This window comes from Poecilia formosa, unplaced genomic scaffold (assembly GCF_000485575.1).
Source record: "Poecilia formosa unplaced genomic scaffold, Poecilia_formosa-5.1.2 Scaffold440, whole genome shotgun sequence".
Lineage (NCBI taxonomy): Eukaryota > Metazoa > Chordata > Actinopteri > Cyprinodontiformes > Poeciliidae > Poecilia > Poecilia formosa.
The window spans coordinates 376,902-392,556 of NW_006800379.1; the positions used below are offsets into that span (position 1 = coordinate 376,902).

Sequence of the window (15,655 nt, forward strand, 5' to 3'; positions counted from 1 at the left end):
CAATCAACAAAAACAAAGAGAAAATGTGTAGAATAATTACACACGCAAAAAAAAAAACAAGCAGAGGGTTGGGTGGGGCAAAAAAAAAGAAGAAGCGGAAGACCGAAAGTGACTCTTCAGAGTGATGAAGAGCCCACCTGGCTCTCATTTTGGCAACCAACTGGTGCCACTGGAGCACAGAGAGAAAACCGAGAAGGAACAACAGGGTGGGGTAGAGGAGTAGGGAGCACGGGCGGAGGAGGAGGGTGAGCAAAGGAGGGAGTAACGGTCGTCTCCATGGTGAAATGTGGTCGCCATGGTTACCCACAGAGCCCGGGTCAGCGGCTCCAGAACTGTGCACGCTGTTTGCACACACGCAAACGCACGCGCGCGTGCAGGTCATTACTTGTGTTTGCGTGTGTGTAAGTGTGTGATTAAAGATGTGTGGTGTTGTCAGAGTCACAGAGGGGTGTGAATGTCTACACTTCAGGAGGTAAGAAAAGAGGCATGTGTGTGCGTGTGCGTGTGTGTGTGTAAGAGAGAGAGAATAAGACAGGGCATTGTTTCATCTCTTTGCCTCCTGTCGGGAATACATGTTTGCATCTGACGTGTGTTGCTGTTTGTAAGTTTTGTTTGCGTAGGTATGCGCGCGTGTGCGTGTGTGTGTGGGTGTGTGTGTGTGTGTACGTGCGACTGCTAGGTCAAACAGGTTGATAGCAAAGAGGGGGTGACGAGATAACTGTGACTCAAGTGATGCTGCCACGTGCGGACGCCCGGCTCTTCCTGTATTTTTCAGGGAGTTTGAGGGCCCCTCATAATGGCGTGTTTTAACTCAGATAGAAGAAGAAAAGTTAACCGGTGCGTATTGCTGTGCTGCTGTTTCAGCACACCCGAGCACAAAATCAGAAGTTCATACAAGACATTCACTCTCAATTTTCCCAGCTTCTTTCCACTATTTAGGCAATTCACATGGTTACAATGAAATGTAGGCACACGGCGACACATCTCACCGTGGCGCTCTGACACTTTGATGTGCTTGGATTCATGTGACTGTCTCTTATTAATGCCACTCCCTGTCAAACATTTAAAATCTCAGCTCTGTAGATCTGTTTTAAGACTAAAAACAATGTTTGTTTTTTTCTAGATTTCACCAGGGCAAACAATTGTAAACATGTAAAAAATCTAGTAATTTCACTTTAGCAGCATTCAGTCTGTAATGCTGTAAAAATGTTGCGTCAAGCTAACCATTAGCCGCTATCTATCCCAAAGTTAGCATCTCCTTTGGTAATGTAACGTCTGTTGCATGTAATGACGTGCTTCGTAATTTGTGACTGTATGATGTTTTTATGCTGTAAAGCACTTTGAACTGCCTGGTTGCTGAAATGTGCTATGCAAATAAACTTGCCAGAGTCTCGATAATCAAGTTTACTCTAAAGAGTAAAACAGTTTTCTCTTTAAAAGTAAACTATTTTCTATGGAGGCATGTCTTCTGTTTATTTGGGCTGTCTCAACAAAGCATTTTGATTCTTTACTTAATTAAACAATCAAAACTTGTTTCTTCACCAGCTATGTCAAAACAATTGGTAATATAGTTTAGTAAATATGATACACGACAATGTAACCTGTGCAATATCAGAGGTGGTAATGATTTATATGTTGGTAGTGCAGGTTTGGAGAGGCAAGCACGGCAGACTGCCAGCACACAACATGTGTATAAAGTGCTTCTCTCCTTTATATCCCACAGCAACAGCAGTTTGTGTCAGAAAAGGACGCTGTGATATTGAACTGAAGCCGCTTACCTGACCTCGGTACCATCCTGGCAAACCCAAACTAAAGCCCATTTAAACCTGCTTGCTGTTTTAAACCGAGCACAGAAAACTCTGCTACAAACTTCAATTAATCTGCATGCGGAGCAAAGCTTATTAAATTGCGTTGACCTGGTTTTTCTCCGTCCACCTAAATGAGGCACCTCTTGCTGTTAATGAGCAAGGTCTTAGCAAAGACACTAACATTCATTACATTTATTACACACAATGTGATACTTGCTGTAAACAACAGAGCCAACGATTACAGCATAAAAAAAACAAGAAAAACAACAACAGAAGGACACGTAAGAAACGGTGAGAGGTTTCCACACAGCTGTCGGTGCCCGATGGAGACCTTAATGTCTGACCTCTTGCGGGATGCAGTGCGTAAGTTGAAGGAGAGGGTCCTCTTAATAAATGATCTCACCGTGTTCTGTCTGTACACTGAAAACTAAAAGGTTTCATGACCTGGGGGCAAAGCAGACCTATTGAAAAGGCACCGAGAAAGGTCATAAATTCATAGATATCAGCAGTGGGAGAGCTGTAGCTTCCCCGCTTCCCGGACTGTCCGTGTGTATTTCTGAGGTGTTTTGAAGGTCAGTGCAAAAGGCTCAGCATGCCTGGCTGATCCATCCAGTGGACTACCAGTTCCCAAGCTGCTGCCCTTTGAAGCGGTCAGAAGATTCAGGTAGGATTTCCACCCCAGTAGAAGTGTTGCATTGTCTGCTCCATTTCAGCTTATTTTCAGATATCAGACTCTTTTCCAGCACCTAGATGTCTTAAAGATAACACTCCTGCTGGTCTTTGAAACTTCTGCTGCATCAGTTTTAAACAGTAGCAGACTGGAAACACCCCACAGGTCCTGTGTTTCATCTGGCTTCTGCAGACTGATCACAAATGCCTAGACAAATCTCTCATTCAGAGCTTTCTGTGTATTTAATCAACTCAACAACAACAACAAAGAAAAAACCCCACAGAAAGTTACCAACCTTGGTATGGTTGTTTTTTTCCTCACTTCTTTGATGAGATCTAATTTCTTTTTAAACCTTAGCTTTGATTCCACTTCCCTTTCTCTCTTACTAGGAAAGTGACATAAATGCCAAACTGTGGACCCAGCAACACACATCAAAATGTTTAAAAGCATAAGTTTTCTGGACCCATTCTAACCCTGGTGTGTATCTCCAGTGGTCAGTGGGTGAGATGGAGCCTGTGTCGTTATGAACACGTCAACAATGCATCACAGAAACACACCAACTTGCCATGTTGCCCTGTGGAAATGTAATTTTTTTTTTATATAAACCACTAAACTTTATCTGAATGATTTAGCGGCTTGATCAGTACAGAAGCTGTATATTCACACAGCAAATGTCTGTTTGTTGCCTTGTTGTTGTGAAATATTTATGTTGCTTTATGTTCTCTTTTATCTCCTACAGGTGAGGCGTGTATCACCGATTGCTCTCTCACACACGTAGATTGTGTGACTTTACCTCTGCTCCTGATATGAAAGGGTCTTTAAAGATAAGTCACGGTTAAAATATATCAATGAATGATTTAACAATGAAATATAAGCAAATTAAATCAGTTTTCTAGTACATCTGTGGATTTCTTTGAAGTATCATTTGAGGGGCGTCGAGCAAAACAATTCAATTTTCTCAAGTATTGAATGTTATGAACAAAGTTACTCATGAACTTGGAACTCTTTTGTCTTTGACCCAGCTCCGACACATGGCCCTCCTTCTCTGATTGTGACCTTTGACCTCTCTGACATCATTTATCATCGCACCGAAGCCCCCTGAACGTCCTTTGAAAGGACACGAACGGACCTCCTGCTGCGCATCTCTTCTCAACCTTTTCAAATTTGATCCGGGCTCTCGGTGGTGCATCTGGGCCAGCCGGTGAATACAGTGGGACCCTCCGCACGACGAATTTTGAAAGCCTTTAAATGCACCAACAGAGACATCAGCGGCCTTTCTGACAACGCCTCGGTTGGTGTGCAATGTCACTTGAGGCGCCTGCAATTACATTTTGGACAAGGAACTCCAATCGCGCCTCAAGTGGCACCGTGATGGCCCCTCCACCAACTTTCCAGTGATTGTGAGGTCACGTTGCCTGCCTCCAATAACATATAATCAGCACATCAGCAGACAAAGGTTAGAAACAAAAGGAAAGGAACTTTGGTTTAATGGTCACATGGGAGCCAGAATATTCCCCCCCCCAAAAAAAAAGAAAACCCCAGAAAACTGTGATTTCTTTGCTCTGCCATTTAAAACAATTATTGTCAATCAAATTCTCAAGGTATCAACCACATGCTGGCGTTTTGTATACACAGATGTCACAAAACATTAAATATAATAGCTAGGTTAATGTTAATTTTGTGAAATTGTGTTAATCCCATTTTGATGTACTGACGATGAGAGGACATTATCCAAAGGCACATGGTTTCATCCACTAATTTGTATATCTATCCTTCTTTATTTATATCAGTTATATCATTAGCATAACAACGGTTAAACAAATGAAATACAACAAGACTGCTTCGTGTTCTTCCTTAAGTGTCTCACCAAAGCGGACCTGACATACCTGAGATTCAGTGTTTTGAGCTCTTTCTCTCTGTGGTGGCCTGCTGTGTTTGAGGTAAACAACATTCCTTTCCATTTCAATCCCAGGGAGGAGGGAATGAGCCATTAGGCTCCAGAAGCCAGCCAGTTCCCCACTGTCTGTCTGCAAGCTGAGAGCTGGCAGGCAGGCAAGCAGGATAACAGGCTTCCTTTTCCATCTACTGGATGGCTGGATGTTACACTCCGACGGTGGAGGATGCCAACAAAGTGAGCATGGAAAAGCCTCCAGGGTCCCAGAAACTAACAGAAAGAGGGGGAGAGGGGGGGTAAAAAGTGGGAATTGTAATTTGAATGCTACTGTTAGTTTCCTTTGTTTTGTCTGGAATGATTTGCTGCATGCGCCAACAACGCAAAGGAAGGCTCGTCTTCAAGGAGGTGATGACTGGCGATTCAAAGATTCAAAGACGGGCTGACAGCTCGGCTCCACGCTTCCAAAACATCATCATTTGTTTTAACACCTTGGCAAGAAGAAGAAAAAAAAGACAAGACAACATTATTTTACAAGGACATTTTGTTTCATTTTTGCCACATAGTACCGGTACTTAGCTTATTGTGAGGTCTGATGGGACAGGTGAAAGATTTAGAAGCTGTAACAAGCAAAGACAATATACATGTTTTTTGCAATGAAAACTGCAGAATTTTTAAAGCAGAACTGACATATTTGGCCTGGTGAAAAATAAGATTCTATGGGGGTTTTTTTCTTCAAATGAAAAATATAAAATTAAATTGTGTTGATATTGATAAAACTTTTTTCTTTCAAAAGGTTAAGATGGTGTCAGAGTTTCTCAGTGTTGGCATTTTTTTTAAAAATGCAAGCAAGAGAAAATGCAGATTCTGTGGCACATGTCTACGTCCAGTCATGTCCTTTAAGTACAGGAACTGGTTTTGAACCGCTACTGGTTTAAATGGTGCATGCGTATTGGGATCAAGGGTGTGGAAGTCACTAGACTTTACTGTAACAGTACATAGTTCAGTGTTTTTGTTTTTTATTTCCTATTATGTCATTATCTTGTTAAATTGTTCTATTCATATATAGACCAATTAGCAAATGAAAAATATATTTCAGTACCTGAATAGTGCCCCCTACTGGTAAGACAATAACTACTGAAATTGATCAAGTAATATCTCTTACTGCAAGTTTCAAATTCAATTTTAGTCATCTGACTACTGAGATAACTGAATTTTGATCAGCCTACACAGGGTGTTTGCATAATACTACATGAAATTAAGCAAATGCTGCAGCATTCGCCCCACATCTGCACTTTGCATATGAGAGCTTGTGTGCCTAACCTGAAGATTTATTCAAAATTTCCAAAAGAATATGCAACAGGCTGATTTGACAGATGGTCAAATTATGCATGTAGCAGCGTTAACACCTCACTTTCTAAATGTGTGTATCATCACAAAAACATATTTTGCTGAGAACTCTTAGTCATTTTCAAAACATTAGTAAACATGTCCTGACAATTCTCTGATTTGACGACAACAACAGCCTTCAAGCATATAAAAAATACTTTTCATTAAACCCACATTTTTTAAATTAAAAATATTGTTTTTTATTGGTCTTAGTGTTCTAATCATAAAGTTGTTACTTATTAGATTATTAGCAGAATATCATCACGATTAATAAAACTAAAAGTTTGAACATTTAATAATAGTTAAAAAAAAGAAGAAGTTGTAATTGTGTTTAGTAATTGTGTGTTAAAATATATATATGCTTAGAGATATATCTAAGTCTAGATATATCAGTATGCCAGACAGACAGACACACCTTAGGCTTTTGGACTCGGTCAGGTTCTGGTTTGGGGCCTGGCTGGATCCAATGGCTGCAAGGTGACAGCATTTACCTCTTCAGCGTCTCCGTGGTGGTGAACCAGTCAGCGATCCAACTGGCACAGAGGCGCCGAGCAGCACAGAGAGCAGAAGTTTGGAGCTGAAGTGACTGCAGAGCAACGCTACAAAAGGCCAAAGTGTGGGCGAATGAGTGGCACTCTGCATTCTGGCAGTAAACCTGACTGTTTGTGTTTATAGGGCTGTGGGCCGCTCTGGGCCAAGCAGGGAAGCACAACAAAACATTTATATGGTGCCAAAATCCCGGGTGGCATTTGGACTTTTTTTTTGTTGTTGTTTGTTTGCAATAGGCTGTCATTGAAATAGGTTGAATAAATCGCCACAGAATACTTAATATTAAAACATTATGGACCGTTCATGCACTGGAGTCCACTATTACTGCAGTAAACAAACAGTGATGGATGCATTAAAGAATTTACTTTCAGCCTCCGAGTGTCACGTTTTGCCTTTTTAGTTTTAATATAGTTTGATCCAGAATAATTTGCATCTTTCCAGAGTGACAGCCAGTTGACCTTTAGAGTTTGATAAATGTCAAGCCAGAGGTTCTCTGTCATGCAGTGTTTTTTTTTTTTTTGTAAACAATTAGAATCATTTTACGATTAGTTTGAGCTTTAAATATTGACTGCATATCTGTCTTTATTTTGTCAATTGTTATATACATAGCATGTTTCAATGAATGATATGAAGCTGTTCCTTCCTCATTTCAAATTCCTATTTTTGAATAGTTTATCCTATTTAAATTAAATATATTTTAACAGAGGATTTTATTAATTTTTTTTTGGTTTATGGACTTCAAGGATTACTGAGGACTTGTCTGAAAAGCATCTTATCCAAGTTAAAGTTCAGTTGTCACTTTAGCCTTAACATGACAGTCGTCTCAGCCAGCTCACCTGATTGGTGCAACGACTGACCAGATTCTCCCAAAGATAATTTTTTTTCTGTATTGTTATCTAATAACACATCACTATGAAGCTTTTTTCCTACCAAATCCACAAGAAACAGATTGACCAACCTCGCCTGATGAGGGCTTTTATTTATTTATTTATTTTTTTTAACGAGCCTAACCTATTTATATATATGAATAGTAACTTATACAAGAATACCAGTAATGAATGATAGTAATGACAGTGTTAAGTTCTTTTCCATTGTGGATGTGCACCATGGGAAGGCCGACCAAAAGAGGAGGTTTCCTGAGAAATAACTACCTTTTTGTTGAAGATGGAGAGGTAACAGATGCAGGGTTGACTAAATGAACTTCTGTCTGACCTTTTGAGTGCTTTAAGCCAAATAAAAGAATGTTTTGTTGTCTGCTGGTGAGAGTTTTCTATCTGAACAACAGTGACGGCCAGCGCGGCCAAATCTACAAACAGGGAGGGGAAATTGGCCAAACGCGCGCTGTGCTGCTTCAATGGCGTCACGCTACTCACCCTGAGAGGAGCGTAAGATTATTTTTGTTCCACCCACGGAGGGAAATAACAGGCGCGCTGGTGCTGCCTTTAATGAAATGCCCTAAAACTTATCTCTGTATTGTTTGTTGTAAATTAAGTACAGAGACAAAAGGCTGCCTCCTGGCACCGCGCTTAAACGTTTCGTGCAATCAGCATACATAAAAACAAGAACACTTCAACAAATTACAGGAGAACCGACGCCAGTGAGCAGCATCTGTTTTTTTTTTTTGTTTTGTTTTGTTTTTGTTTTTGCGTGTCTGCTTTTGACGTGCTGCTGCTGCTGAGCCTCTTCATCAAACACACAGATGGGGGATCGCTCGCCTGCGTCTTTAAAACTCTGCCTCGGAATCAGCGGAGCCTCTTGAAAATCTCAGTTGGTTTTTGCTTAAACTCATTTCTCTCCGCCTCGCCTCGTCTTTTGTCTTCCTTGTACTTGGTGAATAAATTTGACTAATTTTTTTTTATTTTTTAAATTTGCCTTATATCGCGCCGTCAGCATGACACAGGTCATGTGGAAGGCAGCACACAAATACTTAAAGAGTTTATGAATTCTCCAAGTCGATGTGTCTTTTCATGCAACGCATCACTGATCACTCCCTACAAAGCTATTTCCCCAAAAATAATCTTTATTCTCCTTACTCACGACCTCAGTAGATCAACTCTTTTGTTTTCTAGTTGGGTTATGCCCATTTGAGCAGCACCAAGCCAGTAAGAGTTTATTCATCAGGAAAATATGTTTCCAGTGCAGTGAGTTCTCCCAGTGGCACACATCACTTTTCAGCAGTGTTTACCACCCATCAGTGGGAGTGAAAAAGAGAAACAATATAGCCTGTCTGACAACCCAACTGAGCAGTGATGTAAGGAAACACTAAAATGATTCACCACATCAGTCAAAGCAAAAATAAATGAATAAAAAAATCATCACGTAGGCCATGGGTGCTCTGCTCAAGTCCTGCCAGATTTAAACGTGTCTCTGCTTCAACGCAGCTGATTCAAAAGGTCCAACTACCTCCTAAAAGCATAGCAAATTTCTCCAGAGGTCTGCTAATGAACTTTCATTTGGACCAGTAAATGAACTCAAAAGTTAGATTTTCCTCTATGCTGATTGGTTTATACATGAATTGCAGATATTTAAGCTCTCTCTCCATTGGCCAAAAAGACTATCCAAGTGTATAGTCTCTACATGACCTCAATAGGTCTGTTTACATTTTTTTTTTCCATTTGAGAAAAGTGTTAGCATAATTTCTTGCCGTAGCATTTATCAATGCTGTCTTTGCAACAATTCACAAAGAAGCAGACTGGAATGTTAAAGTAAAATAAATTAAAAAAAAATCACCTGCTCAATATATTGCTAAGAAAAGTGACAACAATGTTTTAATTTGGGCAAATTGTACTAGCATAAAACTGTTGGAATGTGATATGTTAGCATATGGAGGAATAATATTGAGAGCTAAGGAAGTTTTTGGTTTGAGTTGTTAGATGATGAGATACGCTTGAATCCTAGGATTTTGTGAACTCTGATAAGAAAAAAATGTCAGAGTGACTGCTCTGCCTAAGATCTGTGAAAATACAGAAACTAGCTAACAGTTAGCCCGTTGGTCTGACCTCTGTAGCTCTTACAAAACCAAATGAGAAAAGTTTTTAAATATAATGGGAATATGAAAGGATGGAGTGTAAAGATGCAAAACTGCTGTGCAATATGCTTATGTAAAAAAAAAAGAAAAAAAGATTTAGTTGTCAAAATTCAACAAACGTGTTTAAAATGGCTAAAATGTGTGTTCTGCTCCAGGAAATAAAGCTGAATAAAGATCTGCAAATTTAATTTTCATATTCCTCCCCGGTTTGGATAAATTAAATGAATTATTGTAAATGATTATAAAGTGGAATTATCCGGTGTCAACCTGTTTATTCTTTGCATATTTGTCTTTCTGTCCATTTTTTTATGCTTAAATCCTCAGCTTGAATCACTGCATTGGCCCAACTGTTAACAAGACGACCTGCTGCCAAATTGGTTTACAAAAAGTAGTGCCGGTATTTCCTTCTCTACCCCCTGGGTTTAGCCTTGCCTTCCTACCCATCCACCAACCCGCCGCCCCAGCTCAGAGACAGCATTGCGTTGCCGATCTGTGCTCCTACAGAGCTGAATCTGTCGGCTGGGGAAGCGGTGAAATGGAAAAATTTAATCGCATTAAGAGAAAAACCTTCTCTTTTCATTTGTAAATTCCTGGGACACACTTTTTTTCTCACCCCCATTTTCTTTCCCCCTCCGTTACAGTCCCTCTCTCTCCGTGTCCTCACTCCGACACGGCTGCTGAGCTCAGAAAACATCCGCCTTGGCTTCAGCACACACATACAGTACATACGAACACACACACACACATAAACACACACCCTACAGTCTCCTTCTCTTTACTCCATCCAAGGATTTGACATACCAGGACGAAGGCCTGTTGGATCAGCGCAAACACCAAACACGCGCACATACACACACTTTTGTGATTCCTTCCCGTTTCCACTTAAATAAGACAGAGATCAAAGAACATTTCCCTGACTCCTCCTCTGCTCCCTCCCTCCATTTTACTTTCCCCCAAATTACTCAATGTACTTCATGTTTTTTTTCCCTTCCTACTATTCTCACACTAATCAAAAACTCTTTGCACCTTTCCCTTTCATTTCAAGTACTCTCCCCCCTCTCTCCCCAACACCTTCTATAACTCTGCATCCTTCCTTCTTCTACTACTTCTCACTAATTTTCTTTTTCTTTCTTTCTTCCCCCTCTTCCCCCCGTCAGGACTTCTTCTGAAGAGCCGTGTTCCGGTTTCAAATCGCGTACACATCCGCCTTCATTGTGATTCAGCTCCACAGCAACGCCTATTTTTTTTTTGACAGGACACACACACACACACACACACACACACGCACACATTCTTCGTTCCAGTGCTGCCCGCCGTTCCTCCATGCTCTCGCAGATTATTGACCTCTTTCCCCTAAACACACCGAAGAGCTCCCTCTGCTTCCATGGGGACGAGCCCACCTGAGGAGCACTGAGGATTAACAGACCAGTTCAAACAGTGCTGAGAGCTGATTTTTTCCCCCCCTCCTTCTCTAACTCCTTGGAACGAACCCCCCTGTCCCCCCTCCACTCTGCTCCTCCAACAAAAACCACACAAACACACACGAAAGAGCAGATCGATTTTTATGCGTTGGCTCATTTAAAGAGGGGAAGACAACAGCGAATATTCCTCTCAGAACATCATCGAAGAGTTAAAGTCACCTTTAAGACTTTTGATTTTCTGTTTGATTTTCACTTCCAGTCTTGATTTAATACAAGGTAAATTGAAAAGAAAGCTTTCTTTTCTACTTCAAAGAAACCTTGAATTTATTTGAAAGCATCCACAAGCAACTTTAAAGCCGCATAAATTCAGGACTCGGATATAAATCACTCGCTTCCCCCCCCATCCTCCCCCTCTCTCACTTTTTAACCTTCTAATGCATATCATAGTTTAAGACATCAGCAGACAAGAGGAGGTTTCCCCGTGTGCAGGTTTTCCTTCCCTTTTTTTATTCATCATCTACAAACTCAGAGGCTGCTGGTGTCCCTGCTGAACTCGATGGTATCTATTGTGTGCAAAAGAAAAAAAAAAATCTGTTAGCTTCACATTCCTGCTAGATACTGTCACTGCAGGAGCTACAATAGAGGTGCTTTCACACAGCAAATCTTTTAGTTCAGACCCGCAGTGTCAGCCAAACTGTAATACCTCTCACTCTGCTGTGTGTGTGTGTGTGTGTGTGTGTGGGTGTGTGTGTGTTCTTCCATTTGTTCTCTCTCTCTTTCTCCCTCTCTGTTGCCATCAGGGGGAGCTCCCATGCAATGAGCTCGCTACGTGTTTTCCACATCGCCTCCAGTCTGGATGTGCCAGGAATAATCAGCTAAAGACGTCCTGTTTGTTTGCAACATAAGGACTCTTTATCAAAGGCCTTTCCTGAGAATTTTCTGAATCTTTGTTTTTTTGTTTTTTTTTTTTATAAAAATACTCATAGTTTAAATTAGTTCTGGATAAATAGTAAGATTAACTATTATTTATTGACACCCAGAGAAACAAAACCCTGACCTTTTCCCTTGAACGGCCCAATATCTGGGTTTGACATGACACATACATTTTAAACTGAAAGTAAAGGGCTTTTCCTAAAAATAGATTAAAAAAATATACATATAACCAATTACTGCAACCATTTTTTACAGTCTTAATTAGGAGGAGATCATTAAGTAGTGGGATATTCATCACCCGTTAAAAGAAAATTAAAAGTGTTGAGCTCCTGTATGGTAATACAGCAGACAGACAGGATAACACTTGATAAAAGTGTTAAAATCTGTTTCTCAAGTCCGTCTTTGACTCAGTTATATTAATTGGAAGCCAGATATTTTTACAGCACAGACAACAATCTTTTTAATGTATTCAGCAACACCTGTGGACAGTTTCTAAGTTTCTGGTAATTTTGCATTATATTTTTTTGTGGCGATCAACTACAGTCTCCAAGTTGAGTTGCCATGGCTACTGACTGGATCCGACTCTAATGACCAGCTTCAGTCTGCAGGGGTCCGCCGTTTGCAAACATGTACTTATTCTATTATTAGCAATAGCCACATTAGTTGCTAATTTCTTTGCTAGTGAACAGTGGAACAACAACGGAGGGGTGTGCTGGTCATTACACTGCTTCATCGTTTTGCTCCTGTCTTTAGCTGTTTGCTAGAAATAATTAACCAGATAAAGTAACACGGCATCTTGATGGGGACTTACTCAGCAAAATTCACATTTTCCATGTTTTATGCTTCCATCTCTTCTAGAAAGAGTCCAACTGATTAAAAAAACAACCAGTCGTTTTCTGGCAGTAGTTTGATGCCTTTTGATGTCTGTCTGGAAAATGGCCCATTTAAAAAACAACAACAACAACAACAACGACGACAACAACAACAAAACCATTTGATTATTAAGTCACAATCGGAAAGCATAGCCCCGTTACCTAGCAACCCCTGACAAGCCCAGCCTCTCACCCAGCAATCCAGAGGTCCAGGACATTTTGGTCAGATGGTTTTATTGCTGTGTGCTCTGTACAATGGCTGCTGGAGAAGACAAGTGTTCTGTTGTTGTTTAACCATCCGGAAACCACTTGCTGCTCTATTTCTGCTTCTCGGTCTGACTCAGAGTAAAAGATGTTGAACAATTGGAAATCTCTAAGCAGCCATATTTATATGTAAAAAGTGTAAACGTTGCATTAGGAACGTGACCAGAAGCAGCTTGTTTAGATTTAAAGTGACAAGAAGCGACAGCTCATTCTGACAGGAGCTAAAAATAGGCAGAACTGAACAGGCGCAAAATGAATTTTTTTTGCAAAAAATGTAATGAACGTGTTTTGTATAGACCATAGGCCTATCCTAACTATTTGAGGATGCATAATGAGTCCCATAAAAGGTTGTGTTCTGCTTTCTAGCTCTGAGTCTTTGGGACAACGAGCATTTGAGGTTTTCAGCTCACTTCAGTTTGTTAGTCTCAGGCAAAATACCTCCACACAATGCTGTGGACTTATTGGCAAATGACAAGTCATAAAGGGCACTCCCCAGATCTGCTTGCCATATTTTACAGAGTTTTATACCTCCAGTCGTAACTCACTGTTTTAGCTATCAAGAGACAGGTCATTCTCTTTAGTGGAAAGTCTGAGTTTTCCCTTCTTTCTTCTGCAGCAAACAAAGATGTTTGCAAACTTTGTAAAATGAAAATGGCTCAGTGTGTACTGATGCTGAAGCAAATTAATTATCTCTATATAATTATTTTCTTTTTAGGATTGAAAATAGCAATTATTTAAACCATGCTGTCTGTACCGACAGTCACCACTAGGGGCGTTCTGATATTGTGACGTTGACAACACTCATTCCTGTGTGAGCTGTGAGGCAAAAAAAGAAAAAGAAAAGGGAAATAGCCACCAAATTTGGTCATTTTAATCTTTTTCCACCAAGCCAGAGGAACAACGTCAAATGAAGATAAATTAGTGCTTCAGTGCTGCTTGTATCATACAAGAGATAATCAAAATAAGCTTTAAAAACACACGACTCCCTAAATCTGAACCGGGTCAGTGCATACGAGGCTTGGACCAGTTACTGATTTCAAAGCACACTAAAGGTTTTAAACACAATTTTAAAAACTGCCAAAACTTTCCGTCTCCGTTCCGACAGTTTAAAGTCAAATCAACGAGATGCCAGAGAATATGTGGGAGTAGCTAGAGTTTTCTCCAGCACAGAGAGAGCAGAGCAGTTCTCTGCTCTCTGAGCTGTTTGGAAAATCACAATGTGGAAACTAATGGAGTGACACCCATCACTGCAATTAAGGTTTGAAACTACAGCTGGCAAGATACGAGCAGCATGACTGTTTTGCAGGTGAATGGTGGTTTGTTGCCCAAGCGGACAGTCTCACCGATCAACCAGCTAATATTGCCTCATCACCAGCCTAATGTTGCTCTTTATAGATAGTGATAAAAGCTGACAATGTTATGTGCAAAAAACACATTTATCAGAAAAGTACTACTAAATTTTGTCTGGGATTATCCAGGTTTTCGTTTTTCGGTTTTCCTCCACTTTAGGCAGCTGTTGAAAAAATAAGAAATCCTGTAAACAATCTGTTTTTATCTGACCCACTACTTGCAATAGAGGCAGGCAACACACAAAATATAAAAAGAAATACTGAAAAATGTGTCCTCACACTACTGGTGTCTTGTTTGGTGTTGCATTTCATAGTGATATGCTTTTAACCCATTTGGAAACATCGACCAGGTGAAATTCAGTAATCTGTTCAGGATCAGTCTATTTCAGAAACACAAATGGAAAAAAAAGCCAATTCTTGTTTAAAAATGACTGTATAAAATTAAGAACAGAATTTTGTGTGCATCGATAATGAAATATGAAAGCTGCAACACTTTGAGCCGTAATCCCTATCCGGTTCTGAGATTATTTGTGACCAGGTCTGTGAATGGCTTTATTACTCCACATTCATTACTTACAGATAAAATATGAATTGGTGATCCCAGAGACCAGAAGGCATATACTTTCTACCTTTTTATTCAAACTGTTTAATCAAGCACAATTTAATTTGCTTAGAACCAAGAGAACAATTCAGTGATATCATTTTCTTTTGCAATTGGTTCTTAATCAGCTTCTCATTTCATAAAATTGAGCTCATTCTTTCCTGTAATTTTAATTGTCCAATACTGCTGAGTGATGAAACGGCATATTCAATACAAATGACTGAATGGATTTTCAGATCCAGGATTTTCCTTTCAGCAGTTATAAGACAGAAATACACGCATAAGTACCATTGAATCCAGATATTTGCGTCCACAGAATAAATATACACAACATTATCTGGCACTTAGCAAATACAAATGATTTTGGTAAATCTAAATAAGAAAAGTTTGATCTGATTTAACTTCATAGTGCGAAACAAATAAATGTGTTTGTGTCTATATATACATATCAATATTTCCCATTTTGTGCACAGCTGGTTTTAGTCATATAACGATACAGTTTTATGAATTTTCTCATGGTCCTGAACAGTGCTTTAAAGCACTTTTGTTACAAGCACGTTGCATCACCTCTTTTTGTAACAACACTTTTAAATGCTTGGGAAAGGAGCTTTGAAGTGATTAAGGTTTGGCGTTAGTGAATTTTTCTGAACTTTTCATCTAGCCATTTCAGACTGCTCTTGATTTAAATATGAAACCTTTTCACCTTCTTGCATTATACAAGATTTATCATTTTAAGTGGCACCCAAGGAACCTTTTAACTTTATCGAGATTAAACAAAGGCATATACAATATATGTCTGAGTGACTAAAGACGGAATTTTATATTCTTGCATGAACTGAATGTATTGAAGAAATCCTTCATATGCGACCATTTATATATA

General features: G+C 39.8%; 1 long non-coding RNA gene across 1 annotated transcript; it reads left to right on the forward strand.

Moving 5' to 3' along the window:
* The first annotated feature begins 335 nt into the window (after window positions 1-335).
* On the forward strand, window positions 336-4,883 carry LOC107833741 (uncharacterized). Its single transcript, XR_001659507.1, has 2 exons — window positions 336-3,934; window positions 4,451-4,883. It is a non-coding gene; the product is annotated as an uncharacterized LOC107833741 (long non-coding RNA).
* The last annotated feature ends 10,772 nt before the right edge of the window (window positions 4,884-15,655 follow it).